The sequence below is a fragment of the Macaca fascicularis genome, chromosome 1 (genome assembly GCF_037993035.2).
Source record: "Macaca fascicularis isolate 582-1 chromosome 1, T2T-MFA8v1.1".
Taxonomy (NCBI): Eukaryota; Metazoa; Chordata; class Mammalia; order Primates; family Cercopithecidae; genus Macaca; species Macaca fascicularis.
The window spans coordinates 57,617,101-57,633,329 of NC_088375.1; the positions used below are offsets into that span (position 1 = coordinate 57,617,101).

Genomic DNA, 16,229 nt, shown 5'->3' on the forward strand with positions numbered 1-16,229 from the left:
ATTTTTTGGTTCAAGATCCAAGAGAAACTGGGTACAACCTCTCCACACACAGAACCCTTCTGAATTGCAATTACCCCCTTCACATTCACTGCTCAAAACTCAGCTCTTCAGAAGGGGGTGCACCATGGGCTCGAGAACCCTTGATTTCATGGGTTACCAGAAAAGATCGAGAAGGAAAATGAGCAAGGTAAGGAAAGAGAGCAGCGAATATGTTAGAGGCAATTCATGTACTAACAGACAGCAGGACTAGTATAGTACTGAAACCAGAGAGAGAAGAAATGCAAGAAAACAATGATAAGAAAAAGACGAGATACTACTCCCTAGTCCAGGGCCAGATAGCTAGGCTGGTTCTCTCCTTTCCAATAGGAGGCCTCTGCCGCAAACATGCTCTGCCAGATCCTCAGTCAGGCCAAGAAGCATCTGAGGTTAATCCCTCTCCTTGAATTTATTGAAGCTGGAGGTACTGGAGCAACACTGGATGTCTTGCATCTGGCACTGTTCAATCCAGGTGTTAATTGAGGCAGAAACCATAACCCAGAAAGAACACTGGAACAAACTGGGTCCCAATGATTGATACAAGTTCTACTCAGTGAATGTGGATTATAGCAAACTGAAGAAAGAAGGCCCAGATTTTTGTTTGTTTGTTTGTTTGTTTTGGTTTTGTTTTGAGACAGAGTCTCTCCCTGTTGCCCAGGTTGGAGTGCAGTGACACGATCTCAGTTCACTGCAGCCTCTACCTCACGCCTCAGCCACCTGAGTGGCTGGGACTATAGGTGCACACCATCACATCTGACTAATTTTTGTATTTTTAGTAGAGATGGGGTTTCACCATGTTGGCCAGGCTGGTCTCAAACTCCTGACCTCAGGTGATCCTCCTGCCTCAGCCTCCCAAAGTGCTGGGATTAAGGCATGAGCCACTGTGCCTGGCCAAAGGTCCAGATTTCTAAATAAAATGTTTCATCATAAAGCTGCTTAGAATGAAGGTCTTCCAGAAGCCACTCACACAATTTTCCACTTATGTAGGAAATAGTTCTCCTCCAAATGCATGAAATCATGTTGATGTGTTGGAGATCACACTGATTAATAAATATCGACAATTGAACAAAACAAAAGGGAGCTGAAAGAAAGAAAAAAGGAGGAAGAAGCTGACAAATGCATAACAGGAAAGGTATACACTATTTTTTTTCTTTTTGAGATGGAGTTTCGCTCTATCGCCCAGGCTAGAGTGCAATGGCACAATCTTGGCTCACTGCAACCTTCGCCTCTTGGGTTCAAGTGATTCTCCTGCCTCAACCTTCCAAGTAGCTGGGAATATCGATGCATGCCACCATGCCCGGCTAACTTTTTTGTATTTTTAGTAGAGATGGGGTTTCATCATGTTGGCCAGGCTGGTCTTGAACTCCTGACCTCAGGTGATCCTCCTGCCTCCGCCTCCCAAAGTGCTGGGATTACAGGTGTGAGCCACTGCTCCTGACCTGCACACACTATTTTATGTTATAAAGATAATGTGGACAAAGTACCTCATCACACATGGTAAAAACTCAATCATATTTGTTGAATAAATAAATGACTGACTCACTCTGAAGTAACTGCAATAAAATCAAACTCACTATTTTATCTCCAAAACTCATTATTTGCTGACTTCCCTTCTTCTGTAAAAATATAATCATTTTATGTTACCCAAGTCAAAACCCTGGAACCATCTCTGCTGTTCTTTTTGCCTCTCCCATCTCAGCTTCAATCATTTAAAGATAACTAATTCTTCCCTCATCAGGTCTATTTTATTCATCCCTTTCTGTGCACACTGATCACTTGAGTCCATATCTCAATATGGATTAAACAAGCATTTAGTGTATGCACATTACATGTCCTGAACCAGTCTACTAGTTACGTACCCTACACCAGTCTATCATTGGAGTTACTTCTTGCCTTCAATGAGTTCAAATCAGACATAGAAATAATACAATATGACAAAAGTAACCATGGAGCTATTTATATGGAAAATGCTACTTGACCAACTCAACCAATTTATAATCATCTCCCCTGTCTCATTCTCTTTAATCTCTTCCCTTTCAGATGAAAAATTTTTGCTAATATATCTTGAAGGATTACTATGCACCAGGCATTTCTGTAAGTAACAAGCATTTTACATAATTCACCTCATTCACTCCTCACAATAGCTCTAGAGGTAGGTGGTGTGATTATTTAATACCTCAATTTCAAAAATAAAGGAACAGTGTTTTTTAATCACAATTAAAAATAAAATTTTTTTTCTCACCCCAGTTAGGATGGCTATTGTCAAAAAGACAATAAATGATAAATGATGGTGAGGATGTGGAGAAGGGGAAACTGTCATATGCTGTTGGTGGAAATGTAAATGAGCACACCCACTGTGGAGAACGGTATGCAGGTTCCTCAAAACACTACAAACAGAATCAGTGTGTCATCCAGCAATCCTCCAGTTGGGCATTTATCCAAAGGAAAGGAAATCATTATATCAAAGAGACATCTGCGCTCCCATGTTTATTTCAGCCTTATTCACAATAGCCAAATTATTGAATCAACCTAGGTGTCCAACAACATATGAACAAATAAAGAAAATGTGGGATATATGCACAATGGATTACTATTTAGCCATAAAAAAGAATGAGATCCTGTCATCTGTGGCAACATAGATGGAACTAGAGGAAATCTTACCATGTGAAATAAGCTAGGAACAGAAAGTTACACACCACATGTTCTCATTCATATGTAGAAGCTAAAAAAGTTGATCTCATAGAAGTAATAAGTAGGACTGAGGCTACTACAGGCTGGCAAAGGGAGGTAAAAAGGATGAATAGGGAGGGATAAGTAAGGATTTGTTAAAGGATGCAAAATTACAGCTAGATAGGAGGAATAAGTTCTAGTGTTCTATTCCACTGTAGGATGACTACAGTTAACAATAATATATTATATAGTTTCAAATAGCTAGAAAGAGGATATCGAATGTCCCCAGTACAAAGAAATGGTAAATGTTTGAGATGATGGATATGCTAATTATCCTGATCTGATCACTATACAGTCTATTTATTGAAACATCACTATGTAGCCCATGAAAATGTACAGTTTGTCCACTTAAAAAATTAAAATAAATAAATCATTTTAAAAATCAAAAAATCAATTTTTTTAAATGAGAGAACTAAGGCTGAGAATGAATAAATTACTCAGCAAGTTTACACAGCAAATAAATAACCAAGGCCGTGTGCCTGGTTCTTTCAGCACCCGGGCCCTTCACCGCTGCATTGTATTGCACGTTATCACCAGATTCACTTTCTTTTTTTTTTTTAAGATGGAGTATCACTCTGTCACCCAGGTTGGAGTCCAGTGGCATGATCTTTGTTCACTGCAACCTCTGCCTCCCAGGTTCAAGCATTTCTCCTGCCTCAGTCTCCTGAGCAGCTGGGATTACAGGCATGTACCGCCACGCCCAGCTAATTTTTGTATTTTTAGTAGAAATGGGGTTTCACTATGTTGGCCGGCCTCGTCTCCAGTTCCTGACCTCAGGTGATCCACCCGCCTCAGCCTCCCAAAGCACGGGGATTACAGCTGTGGGCCACTGTGCCCAGCCTAGGTTCAATTTCTTAAACTATTCTGTCACTTGCTCTTCCAAAACCCATTTTCCACAGAACCAAATCCTTAGGAATTTTCAAGGCGCTTTTTATCTAACCATGACTCACTTTACTAGCCTTATTACTTCCCAATGCAAGCTCCATTCTCTTCAGGATGAATTCCATATTATTTCCACACATATCGGCTCATTTCAACCTGCTCCCTTTCCAGCCTGACTTGGTCTCCTCCTCTCCAGCTGTTTAAATTGTGTTTGTGCTTCAAGACCCAGTTTAAGTCACTTCTGCATAAAAATTTTCTCAACCACAGAAACCCACTTTCATGACTCTCTCCTGTGAAATCTCAAAGCTTACTATCTGCCACAAACTGAATATTTAATTATAAACTACCTTGCACTGCCATTTAATTTACAAGTGCCGGCTAGGCATGGTGGCTCATGTCTGTAACCTCAGCACTTTGGGAGACTGACGAGGGAGAATTGCTCGAGCTCAGGAATTTGAGACCAGCCTGGGCAATGTAGTGAGATTCATCTCTGTAAAAAAAATAATAATAATAATTAAAGATAAAATTAAAATTAAAATTTACAAGTGTCTAAGACTTAACTGTGAACTCCAAGAACCAAGGATCCTAATCTTACATTTTTTTATATCCTCCTCCCTATGTCTTTCACAAAAAGGTGTTTAAATGATCAAAGAAATAAATGAATGAATACTGGGATGTTAATAATCAGCTGATAACTTGGCTAACACTATTTGAGGGTTACAGGAAATGAAAATAGAAGATGAGGGCTTGCTGAAAAGATAAAATGCATATCAGGAAGAAAAGGTTACCAAATAAATATAGATTGACTATATACATACTAGAAAAATTAATTTTTCAGTAGATATAAGTATATTATTAAATATGATATTATCATAACTACACTAATGAAAAAGGTCATACAAAATTTCAACCTAAACTAGTATTTAGCCACAGAGTTATACTTTTTTTTTTTTTGGTGACAGAGTCTCACTCTGTTGCCCAGGCTGGAGTGCAGTGGCATGATCTCGGCTCACTGCAACCTCTGCCTCCCCGGTTCAAGCGATTCTCCTGCCTCGGCATCTCGAGTAGCTGGGACTACAGGCACCCACCACCACGCCCTACTAATTTTTGTATTTTTATTAGAGATGGTGTTTTGCCATGTTGGCCAGGCTGGTCTCGAACTCCTGGCCTCAAGTGATCTGCCTACCTCCGTCTCTTGAAGTGCTCAGATTACAGGTCCGAGTCACTGTGCCCAGATAGAGTTATACATTTTATTTATTTATTTATTTATTTATTTATTTTGAGACAGAGTCTGACTTTGTCACCCAGGCTGGAATGCAGTGGCACCTTGTCGGCTCACTACAACCTCTGTCTCCTGGGTTCAAGCAATTCTCCTGCCTCAGCCTCCCAAGTAGCTGGGATTACAGGCGCCCACCACCACGCCTAGCTAATTTTTATATTTTTAGTAGAGATGAGGTTTCACCATGTTAGCCAGACTGGTCTCGAACCCCTGACCTCAGGTGATCCTGGACCTGAGGACCTGCCTGGACCTCCCAAAGTGCTGGGATTACAGGCGTGAGCCACCGCACCCGGCCAAGTTACACATTTTTAATAACATTAAAAGGTGTTTAGCAATGTAATAATTAACCCAACTCAGATTTGTCAGAATTTTCAGTCTAGTGCTTGCTTTGCTTTGGCAGCATACATGCTAAGATTGGAAAGATACAGAGAGGATTAGCTTGGCCCCTGCGCAAGGATGACATGCAAATTCATGAAGCATTCCACATTACATTTTTTTGGGGGGAGACGGAGTCTGGCTCTGTGGCCCAGGCTGGAGTGCAGTGGCTGGATCTCAGCTCACTGCAAGCTCCGCCTCCAGGGTTTACGCCATTCTCCTGCCTCAGCCTCCCGAGTAGCTGGGACTACAGTCACCCGCCACCTCACCCGGCTAGTTTTTTTGTATTTTTTAGTAGAGACTGGGTTTCACCATGTTAGCCAGGATGGCCTCGATCTCCTGACCTCGAGATCCGCCCATCTCGGCCTCCCAAAGCGCTGGGATTACAGGCTTGAGCCACCGCGCCCGGCCCCATTACATTTTTTTAATAAAGTAAAAATATATACATTTTAAAAGAGGCCAGGCTCAGTGGCTCATGCCCGTAATCCCAGCACTTTGGGAGGTCAAAGTAGGTAGGTCACTTGAGGTCAGGAGTTTAAGACCAGCTGGCCAACATGGCAAAATCCTGTCTCTACTAAAAATACAAAAATTAACCAAGTGTGGTGGCACATGCCTGCAATCCCAGCTATTCAAAAGACTGAGGCAGGAGAATCGCTTGAACCCGGGAGGCAGAGGTTGCAGTGAGCCAAGATTGCACCACTGCATTCCAGCCTGGGTGACCGAGTGAGACTATCTTAAAGAGAAAAAAAAGAATTTTCAGTCTAGGCATCAGGAGGAAAGAAAACCTGAGGAATAACTGTTTGCCACAAGGTATTTCTCTTTTTTTCTGTTTTTGAGACAGGATCTTGCTGTGTCACCCAAGCTGGAGCACAGTGGTACAATCAGAGCTCACTGCAGCCTCGACCTGCCAAGCTCAAGCAATCTTCCCACCTCAGCTTCCCATGTAGCTGGGACTACAGGTGCCTACCGCCATATCTGGCTCTTTTTTCTTTTTTTTTTTTTTTTTGTAGAGATGAGGGGGTCTCACTCTGTTGCCCAGGCTGGTCTCGAACTCTTGGGCTCAAGTAATCCTTCCGCCTTGGCCTCCCAAAGTGCTGGGATTACAGGCGTGAACCACCATGCCTGGCCTCACAAGATATTCCCTGTTCTTACCCCACTGAAGACAGCAGAAAAGGAAAGACACAAGTAAGATACAAGGAAGAACTCCCTTGTTCAACAATGTACTTCTGAGAAAAGTTACAGAATCACGTTTTTGAAGTCTCTAAAAAATGGGATATAGTTATAATTATTTCAAATGTCCAAGGCATAAATTAGGTGATTTCTGAAGAACATTTCCAAATTCTTCTTTTTTCCTAAGGCATGAGAGTTGGGAACCTTTAAGCCGTACCTCAACCATTGGACCGCTCTTTCCTGCTGCTGATTCTCCCTCCTAAGCACTAGGAGAACTTGACATTCCTCACAATACACCCAATACCCATTACCCAAAAAATAATGTTCTCTGAGTTGTGGATCTCTTAAAGTTTCCTGCAGTGTGAAGCCAAATCACAGTTCCCACGTCAGGTATTCAGCAATACACCCAACACGGCAACACGTTTAAGCTTTAATCAGAATGATGAAATTTCTGCCATGCAAATAGAACCTCCTTCCTATGGAGTATTGTATCAGTGTATTCTATTTACACTAATAATACCTTATTTTATCTGCATAATACATTGCACTTAACCTTCTTTGGAAATAGTGTGCTTTCTATTTCATAAATTGGTTAAAGAAAGCTCTTTCATGACAAGGATTTGATTTATTTGAGCCCTGCTACTATACCTTGAGAGCCATAAGTGAAAATTAGGACATTATAGCCAAGGTAAATAGTACATTTATTGTAGTCATTGCCAGCCCTCTCAACCTGAGAAAGAATTGTTCCTTGACACATAGGATGGGGGAGAACATGGTGTATATTAAAATATGTGTGTGTGTGTACAGGACTTGTCACTTGTTAGAAGCTACAGATGTTGAAGGTAGTATCACTTCCTTACATAATTATAAATTGTATTTTTATAATTATAATTGTAATTGTATTAAAAATTATTTTTAAATAATTATCACTATTATTTTTGTCATAAGAATTATTAATAGAAAGGCAAAAAAAAAAAAAAAATTCGCACAAATTCACCCAAAATGAAGTAGAGTTTAAAAAAAAAAAAAAGTCAGAAATGCACTTTAAGGAGAGTGTCTGTTCAGAAGCTTACAATGAACGCATTTGACTGAATTTTTTTTTTCAAATCAAATATGTCTTTAGAATTGGTTCCTGGAACACCTGGGTCTTCAAGTTTTATACAGTTTCTCTTTACTTATGCACCCTCTACCTATCAATTTCTACTCAAAAAACAGTATGACATCAGTTTTAAAAAATGTGATACCTCTCCCAGAGGCATTTACTGTTTAAGCCCTCTGGGCATTTTTGAAGACATTTTCAGCAACAATAGGCAACTGAGGGCTTCCAGGAAAAAAAAAAAAAAAAAAAAAAAAAGTAGATTTAGTCATTTCATACTAAAACTACAGTTTTAAAAAGCACAAACTTTTGTAAAAGTCATAGCTCACATTAGCAGATAGAATTGGAGGCCAGCCGTGGTAGTTCACACCTGTAATCCCAGCACTTTGGGTGGCTGAGGCGGGCCGATCACTTGAGGTCAGGAGTTCGAGACCAGCCTGGCCAATATGGTGAAGCCCCATCTCTACTAAAAATACAAAAATTAGCCTGGTGTGGTGGCGTGTGCATGTAATTCCAGTTGCTTGGGAGGCTGAGGCAGGAGAATCTCTTGGACTCGGGAGGTGGAGGTTGCAATGAGCAAAGGTTACAGTGATCCGAGATTGAACCTGGGTGACAGAGCGAGACTCTGTCTCAAAAAGAAAAAAAATTTTGAAAAATTAGAAGAATGAGGGATAACTGGCAGCAGAATCCCCAAGTTGGCAGTAGGAAAACCTGCAAAGCAACCCAATGTAAACCAAAAGTCTCAGGAATTGGTAGCAATAGTTATCCCAGTAAGTAAGGGGTAAAAATGACACAAAAACAGAAGAATTGCTTGCAAGTTTGTTGTAGAAGCAATTAGACCCTGGGTCCCCTGCCCCACTTGGTACAGTCACGTGACTGTCCTTCCCACACTCCTGCAGAGGGGTGAAGTTGATTCTCTGGGCTTTGAACTGGACAATGCCAGGCACAGTTGAGGAATGAGTACTATATTAACAAGAAATTTTAGTGAAATACTGACCGTGGGTGGTGGCTCATGCCTGTAATCCCAGCACTTTGGGAGGCCAAGGCGGGTGGATCACCTGAGGTCAAGACCAGCCTTGCCAACATGTTAAAACCTCGTCTCTACTGAAAATACAAAACTTAGCCAGGCATGGTGGCGCGTGCCTGTAATCCCAGCTACTCTGTAGGCTGAGGCAGGAGAATCGCTTGAACCCGGGAGGCAGAGGTTGTAGTGAACCGAGGTGATTCCACTGCACTCTAGCCTGGGTGACAGAGTAAGACCTCGTCTCAAAAAAAAAAAAGTAAGAAATTTTAGTGAAATACTATAAACTGAAGATTGGAACCACCACTGCTTCCCCTACTTGGCTACCAAAACAATGGCAACCAAGAAAGGGATTAGAATATTCTTTTCTAACCAACTCAAAGGGAAAAAAGATAATGAAATTGGGGCTAGTCCAATTAAACAAGCAGTCAGCTCACACTAGACTAAAGTGTATAGAGCAGCAATAAGCAACAATGCACACAAAACCTCCAATCAGTGTTTTGTGTTTTTTCTACCCCATCCTTAATTGTGAACAAAAGCTAAAAATCACCAGGCAGCTAAGAAAAAATCTCCAACATGGGAAGAGAGAGTGAGGGGAAAAAGAGAGCATGAATGAGAAAGAGAGAAGGATGAAGGGAGAGTGAGCAGAAGCAGAATACATAAGTCAAAAATAAAACAACTTAAAGAGAATAGTCTATGCCAAGATAAAAACTTCAAAGAAACTATCATTAATTTCCTTGGAGACATGAGAGTATACTGCTGCAAAAAATAAGAAAGGATGCTATTAAAAGGCAACTGTCAGAGAAAAAGAGCTCTTAATAATAATTTTATTTTTTTATTTTTTATTTTTTATTTATTTTTTAATTTTTTTGAGAGGGATTCTGTCTCTGTCATCCAGGCTGGAGTGTAGTGGTGCAATCTTGGCTCACTGCAAGCTCCGCCTCCCAGGTTCAAGCAATTCTCCTGCCTTAGCCTCCCAGGCGAGTGCCACCATGCTCAGCTAATGTTTTGTATTTTTAGTACAGACAGGGTTTCACCATGTTGGCCAGAATGGTCTCCATCTCTTTTTTAAAGGATAAAAATAAACAACTCAGTAGAAGAGTTTTAAAATATAGTTAAGGAAATATCTCTGTAAGTAGAGCAAAAATACAAAACAAAAAGTGGAAAAAGTAAAGGGAAGCTAAGAAAATTCAAAGATATTCCATCCAAAATACTAGATATATGAATAATAGGAGTTGTAGAAGTAGAGAAAGAGAAAACAGAAATAAAGAAATCATCATGGGCTGGACACAGCTGTAATCCCAGCCACTCAGGAGGCTGATGGGAAAGAATCATTTGAGGCCGGGAGTTCAAGATCAGCCTGGATAACACAGTGAGAGCCCATCTCTACAAAATAAAATAAAATAAAAGTCAGCCAGGCATGGTGGCATCCACTTGTAGTCCCAGCTACTTAGGAGGCTGAGGCAGCAGGATTGCCGGAGCCCAGGAGGCCATAATTATAGTCCGCTCGCTCTGAGCTCTGATCACACCACTTCACTCCAACCTGAGTGACAGGGTGAGACCCTGTCTCAAAACAAAACAAACAAACAAACTATATATATACATATATATATATCTCTCTCATAAGAAATTACCGTGGATATAGTACATGAAAATTCTGCAGAACTGAAGGGCCTGGGTACCTAGAAAGAAGCAGTCAACTGCTCAGGACACTTGAGTGGATAAAAATAGACCACATTACGGCACATGATTGTACAACTTCAGAACACTGGAAATAAAGAGCTACAAAATGAAAAATGGCAGTGGTATGGAGGACCCACATGAATGGTTTTGAATTTCTCAACAGTACTACAAGTTAGATGACAACAATGTTCCATACCATGAGAATGTTTAATCAAATGCCATTTTTAAACATATCATAATTTATTGTATGGAGGTAAATAAGTACTCAAAGGGAAATGTTTTAGCTGTGGAAAGGTAAATTAGAACAGTAAAAAAGGCCTGGTGCAGTAGCTCACACCTGTAATCCCAGCACTTTGGGGGGCTGAGGCAGGAGCGTCACTTGGGCCAGAGTTCAGGATCAGCCTGGCCAACATAATGAGACCCTACAAAGAAATTTAAGAATTATCTGAGTGTGGTGACATGTGCCTGTAGTCCCACCTACTCAGGAGGCTGAGGCAGGAGGATCACTTGAGCCCAGGAGTTCAAAGTTACCGTGAGTGGTGATTGTACCACCACACTACATGCTGAGTGACAGACAGAGTGAGACCTTCTCTCTGGAAAAAGAAAAGAATGGAAAAAAAAATTTCAAATAATAATCCAAGCTTCCACCTGAAGAAACTATAAACAGAAGAGCAAATTAAATTCAAAGCAAGGAAAAGAAAGGAAATAAAAATTAGAGTGGAAATCAATGAAATAGAAAATAGAAACAATGGAGAAAAGTCAATGAAAACAAAAGTTGGTTCTTGAAAAGATCGATAAAATTGACATGCTTTTAGTTAGACAACCAAAATCCATTTAAGTACCTACTCTGATATGAGCTGTGTAAAACAGTTATACATACGCTCTACCTCTGATAGTTTTATATTCTAAGTGACTATAACATTGCTTATATGGAAGTTAATTAGACCAAAAAAGATATTGTAAATTCAAGGTTGATGATGGTCCTTGAGAGTAGGATGATACCTCAAACTTTTAAGGCCTATGAGTAACATAAAGTCACTCCCAAACATGTAAGGATGGTTTTATGACCCTTGCTTAAGTTTCTTTTTATAGATGGGGTCTTGCTATGTTGCCTAGGCTGAAGTGCAGTGGCTATTCACAGACACAACTATGGCACTTTAACCTCAAACTCCTAAGTTCAAATGACCCTCCTGCCTCTTGCTTCAGCCTCCCAAGTAGCTAGGACTATGGGCACACACTACTGCATGGCTTTATCTTTGTTAAGTTCTGTTTCCATATATCTATGTTCAACTGTGCCAGATAAGGGGGAAACTCGATTTTAAAATAGTAGGCAATAGCGAAGTATATATTCTATAGATATTAAATATATTTGTTATGTATATTTGATAGATTCAGATAATTTTTCTTTCATTATTTCACCTTTGCATTTTTCAGTCCATAAAGTCTATGTAATGCTTAGAAGGTTCATTCAATTTTTTTCCCTACTTAAATCAATATCCATGGATACAACTGATCTTAGAGCATTTTAGGAATACCAATTTTCTAAAATTGTTATGACCTCAGTTGGAGTTTTGCTTCTTTCTCCTTTTGGTTTAAATTCTGGGTTTTCTGAGTAATAATCTATCATCTGGCCTCCCTGTATGTGCCTTGAGTTTCTTCATCTTACATGGATGTGATTCTTTTGTGGATGAGAAAGCAGTGGGAGAAACAACTGTAAAGAGGCCAGGCATGGTGGCTCATGCCGTAATCCCTGCATTTGAGAGGCTGAGGTGGGAGAACTGCTTGAGCCCAGGATTTCAAGACCAGACTGGGCAACATAGTGAGACCTTATCTCTCCAAAAAAAAAAAAAATTAATTTGCCATGCATGGTGGCACATGCCTATAGTCCCAGCGACTTGGGAGGCTGAGACAGGAGGATCCCTTGAGCCTAGGAGATAGAGGCTGCAGTAAGCCATAATTGCACCATTGTGCTCCAGCCTGGGCAACAGAATGAGACCCTGTCTCAAAAAAAAGACAACTGAAAAGATGAAAAGTAAGGAGTTGTGAAAACTACTGTTTCTTTCTTCTGTGTGTTTACATATGTGTGTGCATGTATGTATATATGTATGTAGATATGTGTACATAAACACAGTTCCTATTGCAGGGCTGAGAAGCAATCAGCTATATATGGGTATTAGACATATATACACAACTATATACAAACACATACATGCACACACGCAGGGTATGGAAAGAAAAATCACAAGAATGTTGCAGAATAGAGGAAGAAAGAGGATGTGATTGGAGAGAGCCACAGAGGGGGATTCTGTGGTACTGGCAATGATCTATTTCTCTCTTTCTTTTTTTTAGAGCCAGAATCTTGCTGAGTCACCCAGGCTGGAGTGCAGTGGCATGACGGCATGATCATGCTTCACTGCAGCCTCAAACTCTTGGCTCAACTGATCCTCCCAACTCAGCTTCCAAGGTAGCTAGGATTACAGGAATATACCACTATGCATTTTAAGTTTTTGTGGAGACAGGGTCTTACTATGTTGCCCAGGCTGGCCTCAAACTCCTGGCTTAAGCTATCCTCCCACCTCAGCCTCCCAAAGCCCTGGGATTACCACTGAGCCCAGCAATATCTAATTCTTAACAGAAATAATTATACGGTTGTTCATTTTAGTATGTTATTATTATGTTATTGGTTGATGTATGTTTGGATACTCTTCTATATTTTAATATAGCTCACAATTAAAACATAAGGAAATAATAAAAACAAAAAAGTATCCCAAAATGCAGAAAAATAAAATAAATAGTACTTGTTAATTTTAAAACATACCAAAACAAAATTTAATAGCCTCCAACTGATGAAGGGCTATTGCAAATCATTAAACAAAATATACATATCCCAAAAGGAAAAAGGACAAAGACTAAGACTATGCACAGGCAAGTCTCACAAAAGGGAGGAAAAGGCTGGGCGCAGTGGCTCACACCTGTAATCCCAGCACTTTGGGAGGCTGAGGCCAGCAAATCACCTGAGGTTAGGAGTTTGAGACCAGCCTGGCCAACATGATGAAACCCTATCTCTACTAAAAACACCAAAAAAATTCGCCGGGTGTGGTGGCACATGCCTGTAATCCCAGCTATTCCGGAGGCTGAGGCAGGAGAATTGCTTGAAACTGGGAGGCAGTGGTTGCAGTGAGCCCAGATCACACCACTGCACTCCAGTCTGGGAGACAGAGTAAGACTCTGTCTCAAAAAAAAACAGGGAGAAAAAAAGTAAACAGCTCATGGCTTAGCCAAGGTTCTCTAAAAAACAGAGCCTGAACAAGATTTAAGCACGAATGCTTTATAGGGAGATACAATCCCAGGGCAGGGAGAGTGAAGGATGAGAAGCAGATCCAGCAGGCCTACAAAGAGGTTACAAGGAAAACCTAACAGTGCTGTGCTAATGGTTCAGTGGCTAAAATGTGCGTTAACAGTTCATGCATCTGGCTGGGCGCATTGGCTCATGCATGTAATCCCAGAACTTTTGGAGGCCAAGGCGGGTGGATCACCTGAGGTCAGGAGTTCAAGATCAGTCTGGCCAACATGGCCAAAGCCCGTCTCTACTAAAAATACAAAAAATAGCCAGGTATGGCAGCAGATGCCTGTAATCCCAGCTACTCGGGATGCAGAGGCAGGAGGATCGCTTGAACCCGGGAGGTGGAGGTTGTGGTGAGCTGAGATTGTGACATTGCACTCCAGCCTGGGCAACACAGCCAGACTCTGCCTCAAAAATATAAAAATACAAATTAATACATAAACAATAATTTTAAAAAAACAGTTCATGCATCATACCTGTCCACATGCCTGACCTGGTACCCCAGGTAGGGACACTCCACCAGTTAATGGAAAGCAGAGTAAAAACTTTTCAGAAACTTTCACACCTTCATGGAAAGCTTATTCTTCTAATTACACAAGTAACAGCAACAACAACAACAACAAAAAACCAAAACAAAAACAAAGGGAACAACTTCCCCTGGACAGAAAGCAACGTTAATGTATGAAGAAGAATCTTCAGAAGAGGAGTCTGATGATGAAATAGCAGATAAGGATTCTGATGATACTCGGGATGAAGATGAGGAAAAAAGTGAAAGTGGAAAAGATGAGGATGTTGATGAAGAGGAAGATGAGGATGCTTAAGGAAAAGATGAAGAAAATGGTGAGGACAGAGATATGGCAAGTGAAAAAGAATTACATGGAGATTCTGATTTAGACCCTGAAAATGAAAGTGAAGAAGAATGAAGACAGAAAAGTAAGCGGGTCAAATTATCTAAACGCTGGTTCACCTTGCCCAGTGCTGCCAAGTCCTCCTGGGGAGGGTTGCCTCTGTGCCAGGATGCTGAGGACCACTGCAAATTTCCAAATTCATAACGGTGGATCCCATGCCACCTTGCTGTCCTGAGCATCTAAGACTTCACTGTGTAAATAAGAGCATTTCGTTCAAATGCTAATAAACTTTACACAGTATATAGACACATTTTCTGAAATGCACTGACATCAGTGTCCAATATATGGTATATTTTTATAAGATAATATCCTAGTATGATTGGTTATATCAAGAATTGGCATAAGTGCAAATAAAGATGTTTCCCACAGGGTTTGAAGAACTGGACTGTTGTGAAGGAGTCAGCTCTTATCTCAAGTTGGTATCTTTCATCAAATCCAGATTCAAAGCATCATTAATAAACATTTTTTTAATTTGGTACATTTAATTTGGTTCGTTTTCATGAAATATGAAGAGATAACTAAACTGGAGTAAAAATGATTGTAATTTTTAAAAATCATCAATATCACTAGTTTGTATACTAATGGGTAATGTGACTTGAGTAAGATTAAATATTTGGAGTGCTTCCCAAAAATAACCACTTATTTTTTAAGCTGTCACGTGAAGTATTTTTTTAAAACAAAACAAAAATTATGACAATTAAAAAACTAAAGACTTAACCACATTAAGGATTTTTCTTGACTGCAAATTGCTAGTAAAGAATCATCAGTGTACGAATTAGAAGTGCTTGTTATCTGAAACTCTTTTAAAAATTCAATTTATACCTGCTTTTGAAGAGATTTTCATTTTTATTTAAATTACTAATGGATCAAAGAACAATTGTCTATTTTTTTCTCTTTGGTTTTTAAATATTAATGATAACCTTATTAGAATTTTTTCCAAAGAATATATTTTTATAATTAATAATTTAGTTTTTTTCTTCCTTTTCATTACCTACTCTTGGCAATGATAGGTTATCTGTTTAACTTTAAAAAATAATAAACCTGATTCAATTTTTTTTTTTTTTTTTTTTTTTTTTTTTTGAGATGGAGTTTTGCTCTTTTTGCCCAGGCTGGAGTTCAATGGCACAATCTCGGCTCACCACAACCTCCGCCTCCCAGGTTCAAGAGATTCTCCTGCCTCAGTCTCCTGAGTAGCTGGGACTACTGGTGCACACCACCATGCCTGGCTAACTTTTGTATTTTTAGTAGAGACGAGGTTTCACCATCCATGTTGGTCAGACTGGTCTTGAACTCCCGACCTCAGGTGATCCGCCTGCCTCAGCCTCCCAAAGTGCTGGGATTACAGGCATGAGCCACCACACCCAGCTGTGATTCAAGATTTTTTGCATATGTATGAGTAAGTATTTTGGTGTGCTGCAAAAGCCTTTTCAAATTATCAATAGTTTGTTTGTTTGTTTTTGTTTTTTTTTTAAGAATGAGCCAATATTGGCTTAGTGCTCACTAGGGGACCTGCAGATGGAAGCTCACCTCTAAGGATAGGGCTGGGCAGATGGATTGATTTTTTCCCCACCTGTGAATATGTAAAACAAAACCATTATCTCTGAGGGACATTTTAATATCAATGGCAGAACAGAGATTTGTGTGCTCAACTTAAGAGCTGGAGTCATATAAGCATCTTGGGAAAGCAAGTTTCAACCAGCTACTGG

At 40.1% G+C, this 16,229-nt stretch overlaps 1 non-coding gene and 1 pseudogene across 1 annotated transcript; both read left to right on the top strand.

The window, feature by feature from the left end:
* Positions 1–384: 384 nt before the first annotated feature.
* Positions 385–6,735, top strand: LOC123567869 (cytochrome c oxidase subunit NDUFA4 pseudogene; annotated as a pseudogene).
* Positions 5,316–5,418, top strand: LOC135969113 (U6 spliceosomal RNA). Its single transcript, XR_010584185.1, has one exon. It is a non-coding gene; the product is annotated as a U6 spliceosomal RNA (small nuclear RNA).
* Positions 6,736–16,229: the final 9,494 nt, after the last annotated feature.